We start from the raw sequence: 7,896 nt of genomic DNA, 5'->3' as shown, positions 1-7,896 counted from the left end.
TCTGACTTACTTCACTTAGTGTGATAATCTCTAGGCCCATCCATGTTGCTGCAAATGGAGTTATTTCATTCTTGTTTATAGCCATGTATCTTTCTTCTTACATGGACCTTCTATAACTTTCTACTATGATTTCTTGTTTCCCATTCTTTATGGTGGTTAGAGAACCTAAAGAATCTTTCAAAACCTTCAATGTGCAGAATGAAGCCCTTTACCTGGAGTTCACAGTCCCTTCCACCTTCTCTTCCCTGGTTTCTACAGTTCATTTGATATCAATTTCCTTAATCAGTGGCTTCAAGTTTTCCCAAGTTTCATTTCAGTTTTCATAGAGACAATATGCTTTCTTTTTACCCTCATGTTTCCATGATTTCTGTAACATTTAATGAAATCAATAATTGATGATAATAAACACAACTGCCATACACAAGTTTGGGAGCAAACACACTGACTCTGCCTAAGGGTAGAGGAGAAAGGTGAGAAAGAAGTATGTAGGTGGAGAGTTCACTGTGCACATGTGTTTCACAGAAGAAATAGGACAAGTTCATTAACCTAGTGAGTCAGTTAAATGAAAGCTAGTTAAGAGAGTGTCTTAAAAAAATAACTATGAAAATTAAAACTTTGAAACTCAGTTAAAGCTTTGAAAAAAATTAAAAGCTTTGAAACTCAAAGTGCCTTTTTGTGTGTGTGTATTAGCTCATATTACTTGGTCATCCACCATGTGCTCTTTTGTTCAATAAATAGTCCTTCTGTGATCTCACAATACTAGACATACTGCTGGCTACAGACTGATTGGTAGGGTCACTCTATTATGCCCATTTCATTGGTGGGGAGCCTGAGGCTCAGCCAGCTGACATTGCCACACACATTTAAGGACAAGTGCCAGGTCTTTTGGTTGTACATCCTCATGTACTTCCTACCAGGTAAGGTGGAGGGTTCAGATTTCTCTTCCCCTTAAACCAGAAGTTCAGGTTCTCTATGTTGACAGTATGAGGGAGAAAGCAGATTATTCTATAAGCCATTTTGGAAAACTGACAGATAAATAGATTGAAAGGCAACTTTTCCCAGTGTTTGGAGTCAGAGTGCTGACAGCAAACAGAAGGCACATTAGATGTATTCTGAAGAGGATTTATTTTTTGAAATAAGTGTGTATGTATATATCTTTTTTTTTTTTACTTTTGTATTGTTTTACTTATTAGGGCTTCCCAGGTGGCTCAGCTGTAAAGAATCTGCCTGCAATGCAGGAGACAGAGGAGTTACAGGTTCAGTCCCTGAGTGGGGAAGATCCCCTGGAGGAGGAAATGGCAACCCACTCCAGTAATCTCACCTGAAAAATCCCATGGACAGAGAAGCCTGGTGGGTACAGTCCATGCAATCGCAAAGAGTCGGACACGACTGAGCATGAGAATGCATTTATTTATTTGGCTGCCCTGGGTCTTAGGAGGGACACTCAGGTCTTCAGTCTTCATTGCAGCACGCAGGGTCCCTTTTTAAATTAACTTTAGTTTTGGTCGCACAAGGTCTTCATTGCTGCACGTGGGGTTCAGTTGTGGTGAGCAGGTGGCTACTCTCTAGTTGCAGTGCATGAGCTTCTCATTTCGATGGCTTCTCTTCTTGTGGAGCACAGACTCTCGTGCGGGCTTCAGTAGTTTAAGCACAGGGGCTCAGGAGTTGTGGCTTCATACTGTACGTAGGATCCGTTAGTTGCGCAGGTGGGATCTAGTCCCTAACCAGGGATCTAACTCGGGGCACCTGCATTGAGAGTGCAGAGTCTCCTAGACACTGTACCAGCAGGGAAGTCCCTGAAGAGAATCTAGGGACTATAGGGAGTTCCCCACCTCTCTCCTCCTGCCCTCCAGTCTCCATCTGGTGCCTCCCACTGGTTGAACCCAATAGGAAGTCACAGGGAAGGGAGCCCAGGTGATGCTTTCCATCAGGGTCAGACTTCTAGGACACAGAGAAGGTGAAGAATGAATCTGAGCACAAGCAGATGGGTAACAACCAGAGCCCACCCCACTTGCCAATTGGCATCACTGATATAATTCTTTTTTCCTTTATGGTGTTAAGAATTCTCTGAGACTGATTCAGAAGGAAGGGGCAGGGGAAGGATATTCTAGCCAGGGCCGTATTGGTACCAGCTCACCAAGGGGGTCAGAGGGAGAGGGTAGGGGCAAGGTCCTACAGCAGACACAGGGAACTGTATTCAATATTCTGTGATAAGCTATAATGGAAAAGAAAGTACATACACATATAACTGAACTACTGTGCTGTACAGCAGAAATTAACACAACATTGTAAGTCAACTATACTTCAATAAAATAATACATACATATATACACAAGTAAAGCTACTTCAACCACCCTAGCCAGGCACCCAGCTCACTGCCAAAGGGTTTCTGTTTTCATAGAGTCCAGCTTCCCCTCCATGGACCCCTGCAAGCACCCCATGTCCAGCAAACCAGAGTTCCTCCTCAACTGTCCACTGCTTCACTCCTCCAGGTCTTTGCACATGCTGCTTCCTCTGCCTGGGACCCCCTTCACCACTCTCATCTGCCTAGAATCTCCCACTTACCCTTTCAAACACAGCTCAGGTGTCACTGCCCCACAGTTTTGTCATGCACAGAAAAGCTTTATCTCAGGGGTGCCAGGGAAGTTTAGCATTTGAAAAAAAAAATTGTTCATTCCTGGAATTAACCATGCCAACAGAGCAAAAAAAATAGAGAGAGGAAAAAAAAAAGTCTCTGGGGATCTGAAGATGTATGTGTGAATGAAAATATCAGTGAGCCAGTTATCACACACAGGTCATCATGCTAAGCCCTCTCCATGGAAGGGGAGGCAGGTAGACGCTACTGTAAACCTCATTTCTCAGAGGAGGAAAGCAAGGTACAGAGGCTGAGTAATTTGCCCAAGGTCACACAGCTGGCAAGTGGTAGAAGCAAGGGCTGAACTCTGGTATCTTCACACCGCGTGTTGCAACCACGTGGCATACTGAATGAATGATTGAATGAATGCAACCACCAGAACCAAAATGATGGTCGATCCAGAGAGAGGACAGCCCTGCTGAGTCAGAGTGGGCTGTCCAGGTCAGTCCCTGCAGTGGGGGAGAACAAGGCAGGGACAGGCAGTTCAAAGATGGAGAAGGATGACACCCCTTCCCATGGAGCAGCCCCTTCCCTGGGGACCTAGTGTTCCTCCTCCGCTGGGTCCCGACGATGGGGTGCCAGCCTCCACCCTCCCCTTATCTCACTATATTACAACTGCGAGTTCACGTGTCTCTCTCCCACTTCGGATGCCGGGCCCGGCTTCACTCAAACTTTTCTGGCCAGGACTATTTGGGACAATCCACTTTTCTTGAATAAAGGAGACAAACGATATTCAAGACTGCAGGAGCCCTGGTGAGAACACAGCCGGACCCCACTCCAAGAACCATTGGAGCTCTTAAGAAGCCAGTTGCTGGCAGGAAGTCAAAGCAGGACCAACTGCTTGGCTGACAAGGTATCAACCAGGCACTTGCTCTTTTCCCTAAGAAGGGTCAGGCTTGGGCCTGAAGTCTGAGCTTGAACTCTATAGACAGGAACTAAGGGGGCCTGCAGCTCATGGGGGAGCTTGGAAGAGATGTTGAAAAGGATGTCTGAGAGTGCTGCTCCATGCTGTTCCTAGAATCCCATCAGTACCTCTGGGCTCAGTGGGAAAGTGCTATGATCAATTAGCAATATCTGCTATGCGTACTCTACCAGACGTAGAGGTATGCATGCTATCTGTTTACCATCAGGTGGCAGGGGTGTGGGAGAAGGGGCTGGGCAGATCAGTAGTCATAACAGAACGAACATTTCTCAAGAATTTGGAATGTGTCCTGTTAAATGCTTTGCCTGTTCTATTTAATCCTCAAGATAATTCTTAGACTTAGGGACTCTGGTCCCCCCCCTATGGCAGCTCTATAAGAGTCACAATTTTACCTACTTATATATTTTTTCATATTTATTTATTTATCTGGCCTCGCTAGGTCTTAGTTGTGGTACATGGGATCTTTAGTTGGGGCATACAAACACTTAGCTGTGGCATGTAGGGTCTAGTTCCCTGACCAGGGATGGAACCCAGGCTTCTGACATTGGGAGCGTGAAGTCTTGGTCACTGGACCACCAGGGAAGTCCCACCATTTTATTTATCTGTGTTCATTTTGAAGATGAGGAACCTGAGGCCCAGAGAGACAAGTAACTTACTCAAAGTCATGCAGTGAATAAGAGCTCCTCTAGGGCAGCATCTCTGGAATGTTGTGAGAAATGGCATTGTTCTATAATCTGTGCTATGCACTAGCTACAGGTGACTAGTCAGGACGCGACATGGAGATAAGGCAACTGAGAAAGCGAATTTTAAATTTCATGTAATTCTAACTAATTGAAATAGAAATGGCCCAGCACAGCTCTAGAGCTTGAGAGCTCAACCACCCTAGACCGATACCAAATACCAGGTGCAGGTTTTCCAAGTCAAATGAAAACACCGAGAGTTTTTTCCGTTATAATTCCATCGGGAAGGGCAAGGGGGGGTGTAGCAGTGAATGAATCACGACCAACTGTACTACTTATGCGGCTCTCCTGGCCACACAGTTCTGCGAAGGCTTTTATCCACGCGCTGGGTTTCACATGAGAGGCTTGAAGATTCCATGGAGACGTGGCTAGTCAGGGTTTCCTGCTGACCTTGGACCACAGCCAGCTGTGCAAGCCTGAAATGCCAAGCATTTCATTTTCACAGCTGGCAAACAGGGAACCATGGCAAACAGAGTCAAGCTGTGGGCAAGGCCAGCTTCCTTAGAAACCTCAGCAGTAAGTGACCAGCAGTTCTGACCTGACAGGTCCCAAGTCAGCATCAGCCCCAGGAGAAGCCGTGACACGCAGGAAGCTTCGTGTACATTTAGGGCCTCATATCTGCCTCCCCTCCCCTCTTCTCTCTAACCTTCTTAGGGGCTGGCCTCTTCCTTTCCCTCTAGTCATGAAACAACATGATCTTGAGAAAGCGCCTGAAGCTGATGAATGAATGCTGAGGTGTCAATGACTCATAGAATCCATTTTCAAATGATTTCTATTTTAACAGGAAACAAAGTCTTCAGCTAAGGAAGAGTTTTCTAACTGGTAGACAGGCATCATCAACAAAAGTTCAAATTTATGGAGCTTTGTGCATGGGGTTTTATGCTTGCCTGGTGGCTCAGATGGTAAAGAATCTGCCTGCAATGCAGAAGATCTGGGTTTGATCCCTGGGTTGGGAAAATCCTCTGGAGAAGGAAATGGCAATCCACTCCAGTATTCTTGCCTGGAAAATCCTGTGGACAGATGAGCCTAACCGTTTACAGTCCATGGGTCGCAAAGAGTCAGACACAACTGAGCGACTAACATACCCAGGGCACTGCTGGAAGTAGTCAGCATGTATTAATTCATTTATTATTCATTCATTCATTACATCATTCATTCATCATGCATTAATTTCTCAACACCACAAAAGGGACAAAGGCTTCCCCATTTGGAGGTGGGAAATGGAGGCACATGGTGCAGCTGGTCCAGTTGGCACCAAGCCAGGGCCCAAATCCAGGCACAGCTGGGGAAGCAAGTTTTGTGGAGAAGGAAGCAGGAAGCAGAAATGCCAACTGAGGGAAAGAAAGTCTTTTCTCTTTTAATCTGAGATTAGGGATGACCAAGGCGTGGGCAGCAAACCTCTGTGGCTTCACCCATTTACTGGTCTGTTGCTTCTTACCCACCGATCTAAACAGTTACAAATTTACTGGAGGAACGGAGCCAAGAATTCCACTTGCAGACGTGATCCAGGGGGGCCCCCAGGCTGGCTCACTTATGCTGGGCTGCAATTTTTCTAGATTACTCAGCCTTTGGGAGGAAAGCTGGGCCAAGGACAAACCTCTGGTGAGAAGAGTGTTTAGAGAGCTGCCTGCCTCCTCCTTCCCTCCTCCTCCAAGAGACTCAGGGACCTGGAGGCTCCCTGGGGAGCTAGGGCTGCAGCTGCAAGGAGCAGTTCTCCTAGGCCTCACCCCATCCCCCCCACCACCTCCCTCCCGATCCTTCCCACCCGCCCCCCACCCCAGGCCCAGCTGTTCTGGGGACAGGGCTGGCCCTTCACTGACACCTCTCCAAAGGGCCTGCACCACACAGAATCACCTGCATGCATCCGTGAAGAACACAGGCATGCAAAAAACACAGGGCTGCTCTACACTTAGGTACTGACAGCTGTTCTCCTCGAGTGGGTAATGTTTTCCCTTTTGTGCTTGTCCCTTTTGATACTGAGTACTTCCTTAGTTTTTATTTATTTTTTTAATTTTGTTTGTGCTCTGCGGCTTGTGGGATCTTAGCTCCCCAACCAAGAATCGAACCTGCTCCATGGCAATGAAAGTGCCGTGTCCTAACCACTGGACCGCTGGGGAAATCCCAAATCCACCCTTTCTAACTGTACAGTTCAGTGGTTTTTCATTTATTCAGAGTTGTGCAATCATCATTATGACCGAATTTCAGAATATTTTTATCACACTCCTGTCCCAAATCATCCCTTAACAGCCACACCATTTCCCTCAACATCCCAGCCCTGCTACTGCTACTAAGTCACTTTAGTCGTGTCCAACTCTGTGAGACCCCATAGATGGCAGCCCACCAGGCTCCCTCGTCCCTGGGATTCTCCAGGCAAGAACACTGGAGTGGGTGGCCATTTCCTTCTCCAATGCATGAAAGTGAAAAGTGAAAGTGAAGTTGCTCAGTCGTGTCCAACCCTCAGCAACCCCATGGACTGCAGCCTTCCAGGCTCCTCCGTCCATGGGATTTTCCAGGCAAGAGTACTGGAGTGGGGTGCCATTGCCTTCTCTGATCCAAGCCCTGAGTAACCACTAATTTCCTTTCCATCTCTATAGATTTGCCTGTTCTGGACGTTTCATATAAATGGACTCATACAATACCCATTCTTCTGTGTCTTTCACTTAGAATAATGTTTCCAACGTTCATTCAGGCTGTAGTGTAAGTTTGACAATGATAGATCCGTAGTGGTTAAAGCTCATTTATTCCTCAAATACGTAGTTAAGAGGCTACCAGGTGCCAGCCTTGGGGCTGGTAGCAAACCCTGCCCCGGCAGGTTTCCAGGTGGGGAGAGAGAAGAGTAAGTCAAATGAACAAGGAATGATTGAGAAGAATTAGACGGAGGTAAGCACAGAGCTCGGAGAAGGCAGGCAATGGCAACCCATTCCAGTACTCTTGCCTGGAAAATCCCATGGACGGAGCAGCCTGGAAGGCTACAGTCCATGGGGTCGCTAGGAGTCGGACACAACTGAGAGATTTCACTTTCACTTTTCACTTTCATGCATTGGAGAAGGAAATGGCAACTCACTCCAGTATTCTTGCCTGGGTCGGGGGAGCCTGGTGGGCTGCCGTCTATGGGGTCGCACAGAGTCGGACACGACTGAAGCGACTTAGCAGCAGCAGCAGCAAGCACAGACCTGTTTGGTAGTGAAGAGAGGAATGGTGACTTTAACACAGGGGGCCAGCGAAGGCCTCGCTGTAACTGAAAGCAATGGGGCCGGCCGAACTAAGGCTGGAAGAGGGTGAAGGTGCAAAGGTGCCCCCGCGATGCCCCCTCCCAGTACTCAGATCCCCCAGGCCCGGGATCTCGCCTGTCTGGTCCACGCCGTGTCCCTGCGCCTGGGACGGCGGTCGACACCCAGGAAGCAGGTCGCGATGCTTGACTCTTGAGTGGCCCGCCGGGGCCGCGAGCGAGTCCCCGGCTCGAGGGTGTGTGCGGGCCGAGGAGTGCGCGAGGACCCCACGCAGGCCCGGACCCGCGCAGGCCCCGCCCCCGGCGCAGGCCCCGCCCCGCGCAGGCCCCGCCCCGCGCCGCCTGCGCCCACCCGCTCCGGGCCGCCGCC

This window comes from Oryx dammah, unplaced genomic scaffold, assembly GCF_014754425.2.
Source record: "Oryx dammah isolate SB20612 unplaced genomic scaffold, SCBI_Odam_1.1 HiC_scaffold_13, whole genome shotgun sequence".
Taxonomy (NCBI): Eukaryota; Metazoa; Chordata; class Mammalia; order Artiodactyla; family Bovidae; genus Oryx; species Oryx dammah.
Note: the sequence above shows the minus strand (reverse complement) of the source record.